This window comes from Bactrocera neohumeralis, chromosome 2, assembly GCF_024586455.1.
Source record: "Bactrocera neohumeralis isolate Rockhampton chromosome 2, APGP_CSIRO_Bneo_wtdbg2-racon-allhic-juicebox.fasta_v2, whole genome shotgun sequence".
Taxonomy (NCBI): domain Eukaryota; kingdom Metazoa; phylum Arthropoda; class Insecta; order Diptera; family Tephritidae; genus Bactrocera; species Bactrocera neohumeralis.
In genome coordinates this window covers 80526321-80544318 of record NC_065919.1, presented here as the reverse complement: position 1 = coordinate 80544318, position 17998 = coordinate 80526321, and the positions used below count along the sequence as shown (strand labels likewise).

At 36.4% G+C, this 17998-nt stretch overlaps 1 protein-coding gene across 1 annotated transcript in view; it reads left to right on the top strand.

The window, feature by feature from the left end:
* The first annotated feature begins 2670 nt into the window (after positions 1-2670).
* LOC126751609 (allatostatin-A) overlaps positions 2671-17998 on the top strand; it is a 32605-nt gene continuing 17277 nt past the window's right edge. Inside the window, exon 1 of the mRNA XM_050462013.1 lies at positions 2671-2853. The gene's annotated coding sequence lies outside the window, so the exon portion shown is untranslated. The remainder of the gene's footprint in view (positions 2854-17998) is intronic.

Below are 17998 nucleotides of genomic sequence, written 5' to 3'. Positions count from 1 at the left end.
AAGTTTGGAGTTCCATAATTGCAATATGTGGTCATTTGTGAGCCAGTTTACGAGTATAGCATACTGAAACATAAATTACTATTATGCGGTTGATTGCATTTTTTGTTTCCTTGAAATTACAAAAGTAGTTTTTCAAAGTAAAAAACACAAATATACAGTTATTGAACAGTAAAAACTGTTCAACACATATTTTTAATGAACTGTTTGTGAAGATTACTTAATATTTCTACGACTAAAAGTTATTGTTACCTTTTTAGTTCCATTAGACTTCTACTAACTAATTGTTCATTCTTTTTTCGAAATAGATCGCTACAGATTGCCATCAATTATTAAGACTAGCGCAGTTTTGATCACTAAAAATAGAAAAAAATGGAGGTTATTCGCCTTTAGCGTTTAAAAATGCATCAATTCTCTGCAGTTGCTGCTGAAGACCCTTAGTAATGAAATGGCATCTCTAACAAAGGCTTCCTGGTCCCCTAGACTACTACTTCTTCTTCTTTACGGCGTAGACACCGCTTACGCGGTTATAGCCGAGTTAACAACAGCGCGCCGGTCGTTTTTTCTTTTCGCAATGTGGAGCCAATTGGAGATTCCAAGCGAAGTCAGGTCCTTCTCCACCTGGTCTGCTTCTCCCGGCGGGTACTGCGTCGAATACTTTCAGAGCTGGAGCATTTTCGTACATTCGGACGACATGACCTAGCTAACGTAGCCGCTGTCTTTTAATTCGCTAAACTATGTCAGTGCCTTCGTATTTCTCGTACAGCTCATCGGTCCAATGAATGCGATATTCGCCGTGACTAACGCGCAAAGGATCATAAATCGTTCGCACAACCTTTCTCTCGAAAACTCGTAACACCGACTCAACAGATATTGTCATGTTCCATGCCCCTTCACCATATAGCAGGACGGATATGATGACTGACTTGTAGAGTTTGCTCTTTGTTCGTCGAGAGAGGACTTTACTTCTGAATTGCCAACTCAGTTCGAAGTAGCACCTTTTGGCAAGAATTATGCTGCGTTGGAATTCGAGGCTGACATTGTTGTTGCTGTTAAAACTTGTTCCAAGATAGACGAAATTATCTACGACTTCGAAGTTATGACTGTCGACAGTAATGCGGGAGCTCGGTGGCGAGTGCGACGACTGTTTGTTTAATAACTGGAGGTATTTCACCTTTACGTGGCGGATCCCAAACCCGAGCTCGAGTTTTTGCGTCGATATTTGACAATGTACGAAGCATGGTGCCATCCGTTCATTCCAAAGTCCGAACAACGGCCATCCAAGTGGACTGCACACGATGAACCCGCTCCAAGGCCTGGAAAACCACAACAGTTAACAGGCAAGCTTATGACATCTGTATTTTGGGAAACGTATGGAATAATTTATTTTTACTACCTGAAAAAAAAAAGAAGGAAGAAACAGCGACTATTACATAGTGTTATTAGACAGTTTGAAGGACAAAATGGCGGAAAAACGGTCACATTCAAAGAAAATGAAAGTGCAGTTTCACCAAGATAATGCAACGTGTCACAAGTCAGTGAAAACGAGGTCAATAATCGACTATTTGGGCTTCGATTTTCTTCCACATCTGCCATATTCTCCAAATTTAGGACGCCGGGACAATTTCCTGTTCTCAAAATGTATCAAAAAAGTATCGAAAAGATGGAGTATGGCAGCGTATGCTTTAGTGCTTCTAATATCGTCCATTCCAGCAAATAAGTAGACTCTTATATAGAAAAGAACATGTGCAAAATTTCAGATCGATATCTCAGAAACATAGGGACCTATAAGTGTACATACAAACCGACTCACTTATTTATTTCATTTATTTATATACACGATCTTTATAGGGTCACCGGCATTTCCTTCTAGGTGTTACATACTTCGTGGAAAATGGCAAAGTTTGGGCGCAAAAATATATTAGTTATGCAAAAAAGTCAGAATAAAAATATTTCACACAACTGCATATATACAAAACGTTAATTCAAACTTCCGTTAATTCAAACTTGAACCTGAAACATCAAATGACCAAAACCAAAACCTTCTCTTGCCAAATAATAACACACTTACTTATACAACTAAAAGATGCAGTAACCAAATAAGTGCTGTGGTGAAATTTCAAGAAGCCGAACTGCCAGTAAAGTGTAACTACTTGCACAAGAATTTTTAAACATTACACACACACACCATCACATTACATTGAAAAAAATAGTAAAATCATGCAGCGCTCCAAAATTATTGCTTAAAATCCTGTAAAGCAAATTAAATTACTTTCCAGCATTACAAAATTAGAACATATGCGCATTTTTGTTGCAATATGCTGCTACCAACACACGCCAGCGAATTCGCGCGCCAAAGCTGCGAGTGAAATTTCCAACAACTACCAATTGCCGGCCATTTCTGCGCCGAGCAGCGCCTGCGTTGACGCTTGCACATGAACGACTGGCTGTGCCGTTGTGTTGGTGTTGAGTGTGGTGAGTTTGCAGCTAAATAAAATTTCTGTAGTATGTACGCCTGTTTGCATATTTGCATGTATGTGTGTGTGTGTGTGTGTGTGTGTGTGTGTGTGTGTGTAATAACTGCCTTCACACCGTTATTGTCGTTGTTGTCGTTGCTGGCAACGTTATCAACACATTTGGCCGCCGCTGTTGAATATAAGAGGACCTGCTGCATCCGAGAAACCTCAAAAGTTATACGACTCTTGACCTGTGAACAACACAATACAGCCAGGACTGAGGCAAAAGTGGTGTGAACAAAAGAAAACACAGCAGAATATCCTCTAGAGCCGTTCAAGTATTCGGTCTTAATTAATATTCAGCATAAAGAGCAACAGTTTGCTGTTAACGCTTGTGTTGGTGTGTATTAACAGTTAGTTTAAGCATTAGTGAGAAATAAGAGTTAAGGATTAAGTGCGAATAAGCTCTCAAGCATTTCGAGTGCAATGACTGTGAAATGTGCAAAGTTTTGAATAAAGGATTCATATTCAAAGGGTTTTTTTGGTATTAAAAAGTAATGATGCATTACTTTGGTATTGAAAAAAGCTAAAATAGTGGACAATAAATTGAATGAAATCTATGCTATTTGCACTATAAATCAAATCGGCGTATTTGAATATCTGATAAGTACTCGGAAATATTAGTGAAATTGAAAATATTTTTTTTTTTTTTTTAATTTTTGTTAAGCATAATCTCACTAAAGGAAATACTTCTTAAAAAATCTTCTCACATCCATATTCTCACATTTACCAGCGGCTTTTTACTTCTTACCATACATTTGTTATATTTTGAAACGTGTTTGCCTACATTTAGGCGCCGAACGTTAAATATGTTTATATTTGAACAAAGTAAATAGCGTGTGCTTTGTGGAATACTAAGCATTTTTGCATTTAATCCCCAACTTATTTAATCTTTCATATAATTATACTCATTTTTTACGGATGATTGCTTAATAGATAACGTTAGTTTAGAGTCATTTTGTAACTGCAATGTTAGAGGCTGATTATGCTAATTTGGGATGCTAAGTAAGCAATATTATAGTAAAAGTTTTCTAATACGCAGGATTTTTTGTGTCAAACCAACACAATTTACTAAATTTACAAAAACCGCTGTGCATGATGGAAAACTTTTGAACTCAAATTCATAATAAAGACACCGCAAATATCCCACGGATCACAAACTTTTAAACGCCACCATTATTCTAACTGGCGTTACAATACTTCATCTCACATTTTATGCTGATTCATAATGATTTTTCAAATTTCGGTAAAAATTGGACGTGGGCTTGGCACCGCCCACTTTTTTATATGAAAACAAATTCGGTATATGACATTCTACGGATATTCCTTTTATTATCAATATTAATTCATATGTCAAGATAAAACTTTGCACGAAATGGTGCATTTCAGAAGTGCCACTTTATGACTAAAAGTCGCGTAAATCAAACCAAAACTGTTCAAGCTCTTAGTTACTGAATATGTGGACTCCAGAGCCCTGACTTGAGCTGAATTTTTACCGAAAATAACGGTCAATATGTGAGACATACAATTGAAATTTGGGTAGAATACTTCCCTTGGCACCCATATACCTAATATAAAGATTTTTGAGCTTCCAGGTGTCTTTTTACCGCATATATCGATCAATTTGTGAGTTATCTTAATAAAATTGAAAGAGCTTGTTTTTCTTATAACGGTGCACATTTGTGCTTAGAATGAATAAAATCGAGTGAAAACTCGCCTAACTAACAAGCCTTATGTACTTGAAGGTACTTCTCTGGCTTTAATCCTTGCAAGTTGCAAGAGTATGAAATGTTCTGTTATACCCGAACTGAGCTCTTCCTTACTTGTTAAATACTATATTCGTTTAATGAAACTTCAAAACAAATGTGTCACTATTTATTATATAGTTTTAGAATAAATTTTACTCTCACCATTATTAAAAAAAATCATTTTAACTTAAAGTAATTCGACGACTAAGAAGTTAGCTGTCAGCGTTATAAGTTTCTACATTAATTGAGATTTTGTAATTGTAATTCAGCATCTGAAAAAAATCCACATACTTGTATATAATATAGAACTGCAGTCGGCTATAATTTTGTACAAAACTTTTCAAAATCTTTCGAAACACAAGTCTAGCGTACGATAAAAAGTCGATACAAGACATACATATGTACATGAAAATAGGGTTTTTCAAAAAGCAGTGTACCAACTGTAATAGATTTTTGACAATCGAGGTTCTTTTCAAACATTCCAAAGCACATGCGAATTCGTGGATGCCAAAAAATACTCTTTTACAATTATAAAATTCACATAGACGTCGAAATCGCACCTGAATTTCAGTAGCTAAAATTAAGCAGAGATTACTCTAAGACATCTTTCATAAATATCATATTTTAAATTAAGCTGATAAAGGTTTTGGTACTTGGAATCATCTACACACAGTGCTGCCCACTTGTGACATTCACATAGTATTCAACATATTTCACTTTCCGGAATCCTACTGAGGAATTGATAAAACTGATTCCACTTTCAGAAAGTCTTTTGAGCGCATGTCGAAATCAATTTAGATTGTATATAGAAAGTTATTGTTTTTCAATAATCCAAAAGTGAAAACTAACTTTAATTTTTAAAAATAAAGCGTGATCCATTTCGAGGTTTCCTACTTTTTGAAAGAAAAAACCACACAAGCTTCAAATTAAATGGGAATGTTTATTATCACTCGAAAGCAGATTCTTTGGAATTTATTTTTTGAAGATTATCTCTTTCAATTGTTGCCCGGCTACGTCTCAGATGACCCATCCGTTAAGTCCACCATTCGATGACTCATTCGAGCATTAAAATTGGTAACTGGCGAATGACGCACGTGATATTTTGCTCCAAGGCCTGAATCGAGGCGGGATTGTCCGCCGTTTATACTTTACATATCCCCACAGGAAAAAGTCTAATATCACACGATCTTGGTGGCCAATCGATCGGCCCAAAATAGGAAATTGCCTGCTCACCGAAGTGTTCTCTCAATAAATACATTAATTGATGTGATTTGTGGAAAGTGGCGCCGTCTTGTTGAAACAAAATGTCACCGAAATAAAATGCTTCAATTTCAGGCATCAAATAGTCGATTATCATGGTTATCGCTCGATGATCTTACCGGCCCACAAATCCAAACCGTTATTTTTTCTGGATGAAATGGCAGCTCTTGAATAACTTCATGTTGCTTTTCGTCTCAAATGCGGCAATTTTGCTTGTTCAAATATTCATTGAATCAAAAATAGGCCTTATTGTTGAACAAATGAACAAAATTTGGCTTGAAAACGTCTGATCGTCTTGGAATTTTTCAAGAGCACATAGAGCGAAGCAATGTCGCTTGGAAAAGTCGAGCGGCTTCAGTTGTTGCAGTCTCGACAGTTTTTACGGTAACGATGTGAAATTTTTCAGACGTCCTTTTCCGCAAGCAAATTGTTGAGATGAGATCATTATAGCATATAGCTGTATATATCATATATACAGACCGATCCAAATATAGAAATCGAGACTATAAAGAATGCACTTGTGAAGGGCTTCCGTACAGCCGATTTTTTTTTTTTTTGTTTTATCTAAGGATAGCTGAAGAAATGTCAAAATCGAAAATCAGAGACAATTTGTTAATGATCGGAAGTACTATTGGAATTTTGGTACCTATTTTACATAAAAAAATTTGAAATTAGCAGAAAATTAATCAATCGAACCTTTTAACCTGCGGTTGTCTCTAATTTAAAGTGATGCTGAAATTTTAATTAATCATAGTCTCGATTTTTGTTTAATATTCATATAAAGTGGTATTCAACATCCAAAAGTGAATTCAAAATATATTCCGCTAATGTTTGTGAGTTCTTTCCAAAAAAAAATTTATGATAACCTTTAAGCACCAACTAGTTGGAAATTAACGGGAAATCCTTGAAACAGAAAAGGAAATATCTTCGCCTTTCCACCGACAAATTTGAAAGAACACCAAATGATTTGAGATCAAGGAAATGTCTTTGCCGTCAAATGATGCTCTATTTATGTATATACATACATACATAGACACATCCATTTGATGGCCTTTTCGGTTGACCTAATGATTGACATTTGAGAACATTGCCTATACACATACATACATATGTGCATATCTGTGTGTGTGTGAATCTATTTAAGAAATTCACCAACGGCAAAACAACTGCAAGCAATTACACGCAATTTCGCACCCCATCCACCCACACAGACACTCGCACACACGCAGATGCTATTAGAGCAATAATAGTGAAAGCTTTTTGGGATAATACAAAGAATACAAGTACAGTTATTTGTAGCAATTCTGTCATTACTCTATTGAGTAATAAAAACAAAGAGCCGCAGAGGAGGTGAATTGAACGCTGAAATGTCCAAAGCGTAATGAAATTATAACAAATCAATTGAAAAAAAAAAATAATTTTCTCGCATAAAAATTTGTAAGCAATAAATGCAAAGTTATCAAATATTGTATGGTGGCTTAGTGTGCGTTCATACAAGTAGTTGGAAGCGAGATTTGCTATTCTATTTCATAAAAAAATAGATAATAGAAAATGCAAAACTAAGGACAGATCCTTTACAATTGGAGCTCACACTCGGAGAAACTGCAGAAGAAGCATCAAGCGAAAAAAATATTTCACTTTTTTACTTGCCTGATCTACATTACTAATCAAGAGTAGAATTTCGAAGGCTTCATTATAAAAGACAGCAAAAAAAAACAATTACTTTTTATAGCAAAAAAAACTTTTTTCTCAAACTGCTCTTAATTAGTTTTGCTTACAAACCTGTGACACCCTTTTTAACAAAAATTCCGTGTAACCGAGAAATTTCAGCATTTTTTAGCATTATTGCCAGTTTGCTAGCACATGCTCGAAGGATAAAAAAATTAAGTAACCAATTTTTGAAGTGATGCACACACAAATTGGTCAAAGCACTTACAAAAATGAAATAGAAATTTCCTTTGGCTCACAGTGAAACTCACATATGGACACACATGGGTGCACAAGTACCTGGAATTTGCATACATACATACATATAGGTGCATATATGTGCTGAGAAAGAAATTTCTTTACTCATTACCGTCACGCCTCAAGGTTTCGTGAATGTGTGGGAAAAGTAGAAACTTAGCAAATACACATTTGTATATACATATATAACATGTACATATATAATACTGGACGTATGGGGTGTTCGCGGAAAACTCATAGGCATGTACCATATATGTACTTGGATTCTACTTCGAAATTATGCTCTTTGAGCCAAAAGATGTTTTTTTTTTTTTTTTCATTCAAGCAATAGAGTTTTGAGTTCTCAAACGGTTTAAGGAAAAGTGTAGATAAGTTTTAAACATAGTAAGCCACCGGATAATATGAATGTCAACATTAGTGATCAATTTTACATAGTTTCTAGACCCTTGAATTCTCAATTATAGCACTAAGAGCTTACGATTTTATTTAAAACTTGGAAGTTTAAAGGATTACATGGGTTTCCTCCGATAAAAAAAACAGCGTTTTTTCAATATACATATTTAATATATAATATTTTTTCTCATATAAAAATTAAATATTTTATTAGAATTTTTTTTTTTGCTCCAAGCATTCACATTTAATAAAAAAATTCAGAATTTTTTGCCAAAAAGTAGTTTAAATTCGACCATTGCGATGCCATTTCCGGTGACCCCTTGGAAAAAGACGCGCCCGCGTTGGCAGGATAACTTCTTACAATATCATCTAAAGTGAAAAAATACGTGTTTTAGTCAAAAGCTTAACTTAGAACTTGGGCGAAGGAAATAAAAACAGAAATTGGATTTTGGCAGACATTTTTCCAAAAAAATTAAAATTTCGCGAGATTTTTTATTAATAACTGTAATCGAAAAAAATCTTTCGTCCAGTAATTCTCGAGAAATCTCTCCAACCGACTTCAAAACACACAGTTTCGAGAAAAAACGCGCTTAAAAACAGCACACTTAGCCCAGCTATCCTCGAGCGCTCTAGTTCTTAAAGCTGTATCTCCGAAACTATTACTCGATTCAAATTGAAAATTTAGAACAATATTCTAGAGGTGTTATAAAATTTAATAAGACCATAAAAAAATTAGATTATTTGAAACCCGTATACATATGTAACCCCTTAAGAATTGTAATTCTTTAATATACTTGTAAGAGCTGCTTCAGATTTATCATTCTCATATAAGCCTAACAATTATTACTGTGAAAAAACCAAAAAAAATATTTTTAAACAGATATTTAAATTTAAGAATCTCTTTAATCGCAAATCTTAAGCTTCACTGAGTAATCAAGCAATCGGCAAGTTTGTGGAGCTTTTACAAAACTAAAAAGCTAGCAACAATATACTGAAGTATGAATAATTTTATTGAAAAATCGGACACCCGTTCCACTAGTCTTTCCTTACATCAACACTTTCTTTTCTTCGCCATTTGGCTCTCTTTTCAAAAATCGTGCATACGAAACAACAATAAGTTACAAGAGAGCTCTATCATACATCTCAATAAATACATAAAATTGCATACTCTCCTTCGATTTGAGAATGTCATTATATTTAATATACACGAGTTGCTTGTTCGATTCGTCACTTGTGCATTACATGTTAGAGATTTACAGAAAAATGCGAAATATTGTGTTGTCGAAAAAGTTTTTTCGTATTTTGTCAATAGATCTGGTTGCAGTCGTATATCTCCAGTGCTACCAATCACATTATGTCATACCACAATTCGGGGAAGTTGAAAAAATGAAGAAATTATTTTGAAATTATTTTGTAAGAGAATTATATTTTTTTTTGTTATAATTCTTAAAAGCCAATTTATTTCAAAGAACTTTCATTCGTCAGCTCAAATTCTGTAAAAAATTCGGTCTTTTCACCGAAGCAGAAAACTTCATTGTCGATACATTTCGATTCCAGCGAGTATTTTTTTGGACTTACAGACAAACAACTATTTATTCAAACGGGCAAATAATTAGGAAGCAATACTTGCTGCAACAACAAATGCGTAAGTGCCATTCACGTCACATTTTACGTGCTTTCTAGTTATCTTAGCTGCAAGTTGTCGCTTTTTTTCCACAACACCTTTCGTTCGCTCTTCGTATTTCACTTTGCTAGGGCTGCTTTATGGCAGCAGAGAACGAAATGCCACGGTTGCTGTAGCAATTCTGTAATTTGCGCCAAAGTCGTTCATTAACCGGATGCCGACAGACGAACGGACGGACGGACAGATAGACGGAGAGCAGCAATATTGTAATGGTGCACCAACGCACCGCGCGCAGCCATGTCTCAACCCTCCGCATCCGCCGTGCAAACGTCATCATCAGCAGCTCGAATGGCGCTTTGTTGTGGAAGCGCAAAAAAGACTGTCTTTGCTGCTACTAAACTTCCGTAAAAGACGATTTCACTTTACGGCGCACATCAGCACCTGCCGCAGAACCATGCAACACGATCACACACACACATACATATATGTATTGGAGGCACACAATCGTATTGGCATTGTTGTCAACAAAAACTCATTGCCACGGCGGATATGAGAAAGATCAACCGAGAATTATTAGCCAGTCAGCAGGCCAGTTCCAAGTCAACAGTTGGGTTACTTACGCGCTTACGAGCATTTACAGTTGCTGACGTATTGCCACATTTCTTTTCCCATAGCTGCACACCACTTGTTGCATGCCACACTTCTTTGTGGTATTTTTTCCCTATTTGCTCCGTTGCTCGCTTGTAAAATAATGAATAGATAATGTCCTTGTTAAAGTCTCATTTATGGCTTTCCGGCCAATGTCACAATTACTTTTTCAAGTTTTTTTCTGCTTCAATTATTCTTTCGCGCTTTCCACAGCACCTACGCATTTGCTAAATCCGTTAAATAAACTGTTATAAAGTAGTTGAGGAATTCTTTCAACTTTCAACTGTTGTTTCTCAAGCACGTACAAATAGACGAGTACGAGGGTAGTGAGATAATGAAGTGGTGATTTGGAACGAAAATTTAACAAAGTCGTGTGTGATTTCGGCACATTTCGTACTCCACGAACTGGAACGTCGTAAAACTGCATTGAAGTTAGAAATTAATATAAAGAAAGTCTTTTCAGTATTAGTCAAAAGAGTCAACTTTTTATCGAGTTCCCTCGAATGCTTAAATGATGCGAAATCCATAAAAAAATTGTTGGATTGGTTTCATCGGTTAAACCATGAGAAGAAAAAAACAGAACATTGGGGAAAAGGCTCGGCGATGTGTCTTTCGTCAGCGGAAGCGCCAAAAAACCCATGATATGAAGGTAGAAGTTCAGGGAGAATTCTAATTTCTGGCTCCGTCTACTGCTTTATTTCTTGGTAAGACTGATTGCCTGTTGACAGTCACAACTTCGAAGTCGGAGGTAATTTCGTCTATCTTGGAACCAGTATTAACAGCAACAATAATGGCATCCATCGCAGTATAACTATTGCCAACAGATGCTGCTTCGCTCTGAGTAGGCAATTGAGAAATAAAGTCCTCTCTCGACGAACAAAAATAAAATTCTATAAGTCACTCATCATCCCCGTCCTGCTATGTGGTGCAGAGGCTTGGACGATGGCAACATCTGATGAGTCGACGTTACGAGTCTTCGAGAGAAGGGTGCTGCGAAAGATTATGGTCCCTTGCGCGTTGGCAACGCCGAGTATCGCATTCGATGGAATAATGAGCTGTATAAGATATACGACGACATTCACATAGTTCAGCGAATTAAGAGACAGGGGCTGCACTGACTGGGTCATATTGTGCGGATGGAAGAGAACACTAGTACCCGTCGGTAGAAACAGAGGAAGAGGAAGACCTCCACTCCGTAAAGTACGAAAAGAAGAAACGACTGGAGCGCTGTTGTTAACTCGACTATAATCGTATAAGCGGTGTCTACGTCAGTAAAGAAGAAGAAGAAAACATTTAGAGTTGTATAGTTTTGATTATGGAAACTTAAACGCTCGTTGCATAAACCCACCTGAACAAGGCAGAACTAAACATTACAACAGTAAGTCTTCCAGTTTTGAGAATAATTTGCTCTCAAACAAATAGAAAGACTGGATCAGAAAAGGTTCCACTTCCCTCTCATCTTTCGACACCCTCTTTTAGTCTTAGAATTTACTAAAAAGGTATGCTTACAAAATCCACTGTGTTATCATACTGCCCTCGTTATTAAAATGGCAAAACTTCTTTGTATGGGAGTTACTCCCTCCCCTTATTGTTGTTGCCTTCTTCGCTTATTTGCGTGTTAGCCTTAAGCTGCTTTCTTTTGGTCGCCACACTTTTGCTTGGAGACGTCCGCTGCCGAACACGCTGCTGGCTCGAAATTGGATTAAACTTTATTGTCGTCCATATTGTTTTAGTGTTTATATTAGCGTTGTTGTTGGCTTGACTTACGCATTCTGCGGCGCTGTTTTCGGTTAAGCGAAACAAAGTCTGCGTTTGAACTTCGATGACGGTGTAAAAGTGTTAATTAATTATTTTGGTTAATTATGTCACGGCTAATTGGCTGGAAATATTTGCTCCAGGGTTGGATAAGTAGTGCTAGAAGGTACTTTGTACATAAATGGGGTGTAAAACGTATATGCAATAAAGTGTCACCACCCGATAAAAACTCGGAAATTGAGTTTTGGAATTTCTATTTTTTCTTTGTTTTGCTGCAAATTTTTATAGATCGTTAAGTATCAGTTAATGGCGATGGACAACTTCTAATTTGAATGTTGCTTAGCAAAGATTTAGTTACGTAGTTAGTAACGTGAAAAGCTCCGTAAAAGGAAATTCAAAATATATTGGCAATGCGACGAAATTTGTAACGTCCAGAAGGCAACGTCGCATAATATATATGTAAGTATACATATATACATCGTGACAAAAAGTAATTGTAAATAAAACGCAAAATATTTAATTATTGATCAATATTTACTTTGTCGCCTTCAAAGATTTTTCCAGTCCTCGAAACACTTTTCATAAGCCTTTTTGGGATAATCTTCAGCTCCTTCTTCGAATTTTGTTTCTTCGATCGACTGAAAACGGGAAAAAAGAACAAGAAAAAATTTTGGTGAATAAAGTGGTTGATCGATGGTATTCACAGCGTTTTTGGCTTTAATTTCGGTTACAATCGTGGCTCGTTGCGACGGTGCATAATCAACGCGTAAAATCCATGAAATGTTTTTCTACAATTCCGTGTTCTGTTTTCGACGGATGTTCTCACGCAAATGCCTTAATACGACCAAATAGAACTCCTTATTGACCGTCTGTCTCTCCGGAACAAATTCATGATACATCAAACGGCTCGTTTTTTCCCTACATTCCCATGATTGTTGACTTGTTTGATATGTAAAACTCCAAAGGACGAGTCAGGCAATAACGCGTTTCATACCCATAAATATCCACCAAAATCATTCGAATGGATTCGCGAGAGATATCGAGCTCCCTTGCCATCTCCCCAACACTTTCCTGACGATTTTCAAGCACCATATCATCCATTTTTTAATATTTTCCTCAGTTGAAGAGGTTGAAGGTCGTTCAGAACGAGGCAAGTCTTCAACGATCTATCGTCCGTCTTTGAAGTCTTTGTACTACTCGTAGTCTTGTGTTTTTCAACCTTTTCAAACATTCGCAACAATTCCAGATTTTTGGACCACTATAGCATATACAAAGTGATCGATCAGTCCTTCTATGGAATCTTTTGCTTTTGATAAAAATATAATAGTAATTTCGGTGCAACAAACTTTAAATACTAGATACGACTTTTCCATAAATTGCTTGAATTACAACTGTCTTTTAACTAAATTTTATGGCGTTCTTCTGAACATGTAGTACGTCTTTAAGAATCCTCTCAAGCGATAGCCTCCACTCCCTCTAATTTGATAAGTGCATGCTGTATACTACCAAGAGAAAAAATAGTAAGATTTTGTTCATAATTTTGAAATTCTTAATTTATTCTGCATAATCTATGTGGTCTCGCTCAGAGAAGTCAATCTTGGCCCCAATACACTTATGCCAACGTTTTTTCCAATCCTCGAAACAGTTGTTAAAGTCAATTTCTGGAAAAGCCTTCGATGCGCGAAGCGAATAACGTTAAATATCTTCAATTGGCTCAGAACGGTTTTCCCGGAGCGGTCATTTGAGTTTGATGAATAGCAAGAAGTCACACAGAGCTAAATCCGGTGAACATGGTGGTTGCGGTGCAACATTGGTTGAAAATTTTGCGTAAAACTTACGAAGTATTAGTGCAGTTTGTGACGGTGCACTATCATGGTGCAAATGGCAAAAGTTGTCGGCCCTTAATTCCGGTCTCTTTTTACGTATATCTTCGCTTAACGACGTATAACACTTAAATACTATTCCTTGTTGACAGTTTGCCCAGTCGGAAAGAATTCGGAATGCACCACACCTCGATAATCGAAGAAAACTGTCAACTTGATTTTTAATCTGCTTTGACGTGGTTTTTTCGGCTTCGGCTCACCTTTGCCACGATTTTCGGTCGATTGATCGTCTGTTTCCGAGTCGAAAGCATGGATTATGGCTCCTGGTAGTTGGAAAGCATTACTTCACAGACGTTACCGCGACGTTGTTTTTCGAAAAAAATTAACGATTTTGGAACCAACGTGCTTTCACTTTTCTTAGGCCCAAATCATATTTCAAAATGGTGTTCACAGGTTTTTGCGATATTTCAACAATGCCAGTAACATCTCTGTCTATTAATCGTCGAATCTCAAACACCAGTCGCTTTCTTTTGTTAACGTGTTGATCATCAGTTGATGTTGATGGCCGTTCGGAACTTGATTCATCATCAACGTGTTCTCGACCTTCTTTGAATTATTTTACGCCAATCAAAAACATTTGCTCGCGAACAACAATTATCGCTGAAGACCTTTTCCAACATTTTGAATGTTTCGGCACCAGAATTTTTATTCCGCACACAAAATTTAATGGAACATCTTTGTTTAATAATTTCACTCATCGCAAAAATCGCCAAATGCATTTTGTGTACTTCTTGGAGATTCCAAGTGTAGCCAGGTCCTTCTCCACCTGGTGTCGAATCGTTACATCCGTGAACATATCACTCGTCACGTAAAAGCCTGTATTTCGTATTATGACATACGTGATCGTAACGCTTCTATCGTAATCTGGCATGATGACATGCAGTTTAAAAACTATTGCGAATTCAAAATACATTACGATCCGTTAGCTATAGTATGTCGTAATGGCAATCACCGCATACGATTGACGTATCACGTAATTTTCTTTCGTATGTTTGCCGATCCGTGCGCGGGTGTAACGATTCGACCCCTGTTCTTTCCAACGGAGTGGAGGTCGTCCTCTTCTTCAGCTTCTCCCATCGAATACTGTCAGAGCAGGACGACATCCAATCGGACGACATATCAAGCGTTGCCGCTGTCTCTTAATGTCTGTCTGTCAATGTCTTCGTATATCTCGTACAGCTCATCGTTCCATCGACTATGGTATTCATCGTTGCCAATGCGCAAAGGACCATAAATTTTCCACAGAACCTTTCTCTTGAAAACTCCTAACGCCGACTCATCAGATGCTGTTATTGTCCCTACGTCTGCAACATATAGCAGTGAGGAAAGTTCTCTGAGCCTCATTCAGTTGGGAATGACCAGAAATGATTCATTTCCCTATGGTTCAAACAGCTCACGACTTCCGGTCTTAGACCAAGTATCCTCTGGGTAGCTAAAAAACATCCGTTTAAAGCCGAGCTAAAGTGGGAAGGTGAAACATCCCTCCCCTGGGTAGTGCGCTGGGTTTGAGACCCGCCACGTAAAAAATATCTCCCAGAATGACTTATATTATAATCTACTCTCTCCACAAATCAAGATCTAATATACCTTGCCAGGTATTCAATGCTTAAAATTTTTCTTCCTGCGATTCCGCATTGTTCTTAATGCGTCTATCTTTATTACTTCTAGAATTTGTCTCCGAATGATTATGGCATTATTTTTCCTACTAAAATAGGCGAAAAGATTTGATATTTTTACCCAAAGGCAAATATCAAATCCAACATTTCAACACTCTTGAAAGAACCACTGCTTACACCAGTCTGTTGACCATCGTTAACATTTTCTTCTCAGCAATCTTTCTTGAAATTGTTGTTACTACTTTTTTTTTGTTATTTTTCCGCACTTCATCAGCATATCCATTATTGTTTACATTAATTAATATTAAACCTTCACCAATAACTGGGCGAGTCATCATCTTCACCAATCGTAAATCTCCCAGCTACGGTGAGAAAAGCGCCAGCTGCCCCACAAAGCATTGCAGAAATACAACAAAATTATTGTTTATATGACAGGCGTGATAGTAAATATCACCAACCAGTTGTACTGACAAGTTTATGATAGCTGGCCAGTGCTAACACACATACAAATACGCGAGTAACTGTTTAATATAGCGCGCGGCAATGGATAATAAAATGATTGTGGAAACATCAAATGCCGCTGGAGAATCAACAGATTATCACGTGTCTATTACGCGTACATTTGCCTACAACTATGTATGTGTGTTTGCATGTATGTATGTATATATTTATATATGTATATATATGTATGTGTGCCCATGAGTATTATCTATTGACTTTAACGCCTCGCTTGTTTGCCATTTCACGCTTGCCAGCGATGGCGGCAGCAAATCACTGATAGCCATGCCGACGCCAGCAAAATATGGCATAAAGAGACGCCGCACACACGGAAAGGGTTATAAACCCTACATACCCACGCTCTTTTATGTTTGCATGTCCATAAACACAGCTGGTGGCTTGTGAGGTTGGCGTTGTTGTTGTGTTTATATTACCGAGCACTTTGTTGTTGGCGCTGCAGCTGTCATGCACATGATTTGTGAGCAATTGCAGATGTGTATGTGTTGGTGAGACCACCACACCTGTTGCGTGCGCACATAATTCACCACAGTTAAAACTTATTTGCTTAATTGGAAAATATTTTAAAGATACTATTTTCAAAATTTTTTAAAATATTCGATTTTTGAATACCAAAGAAAGCAGCGCAGCAAAAGTTACCGTTATTTCTTGCTTTTATAAAAAAAAAAATATTATCTATTTTTTGAATTCACCGCTTACTTTAGCTAAACTTTTCACCTTCCTAAACTTAACGGTTGGTTTTAGTTAACATTAACTTCTTTTGTATATTTGCTTGAATATGCAAATAATCCTTCGTATATGTGTATGTGTAAGTGTTATTTGTGCGTAGCACACTTGACACCGCCGCATATAAATTATCACACTCGCCTATAATAAATACACAAAGTGACAGAGTCGCTGACTTATGACTGCACGTTGTATGGCAGAATGCAGTGGCGAAGGATATTCGCATATTTGCGCCTAGAAATATGCAAAACGCAGTCTTTAAGCGCATCTCTTAGTGTATGAGTGCGTGTGTTCTTTGTTACACCCAGCGTACACAGCTTTAAGTCTCTTAGTAATATAGGGATGGTTCAGCGACTTTCAAGCATACATACATACTTTTAAGGCAACAAAAAAGCGTAAACTATTTAAAGGATCACAATAAGCTTTAACTTACATTGGTATAATTCCATAAATTTTAACCACTTTGCTTCCTTTAAAGAAATAATAAATTCTAATATGTATATTAAAGCCAAGGAGAGGATTTCGCTATAAGATCAATAATTTTATAAAGATACTGGTATACAATTAATAATATTTGAGCATATTTGAGCCAATTTTCCCGTCGGAAGGAGCTTTACTACAAGGGTTGCTATATTAATATATCGAAATCAAAGATACTCCAAAAATGTATGGTGTGACATAATGCTTAAAATAAATCTAAAAACACAAATTTCTCTGTCAAATTGAAAAGATTGTTTTCGCTTGAACCTTTCACTCGACTTAAGACATAGAAAATGATTTGATCGTCGAATTACATCATCCATCTGGAATTTTTTTTTTTAATTCTGATAGTTATAGAGCAATTTAAAAATGTAGTTTTGATATCTGATTTGGAACATTCATACATATATATATATATATATGTATGTATATTGAGGTATAGGAGACTATGTATATTTTTACCAAAAATTAATTAATGTTCATTTCATGCTTCAAAGTCTAACACAAACACCGAACCTCAGAACCAGTACTTTCTATCGCATTCTGGAACTATAAAGTACGAATATTTATAATATATTCAATAAATATTTCAATGAAGTCCAAATTTTTAAAAACCTATAATATTATTGGTAGTCGAAAATGTCTTTTCGTATTTTATCAATAGATGTCGTAGCATTGGTATATCTCCAGTGCTACAAATCACATTGTGTCATACTATATTGTGTTGGAAAGGTGAGATTTTAAGCTTCATTTAACCAAAAAAAATTAAGGGAAGTTGAAAAAAAGTAACAGCTCTTCAAAAATTAGTGGAAATAATGAAGAAATTCACTATATTTTGAAGTTTTTGTATAAAAAAGGGAAGAATGCTACG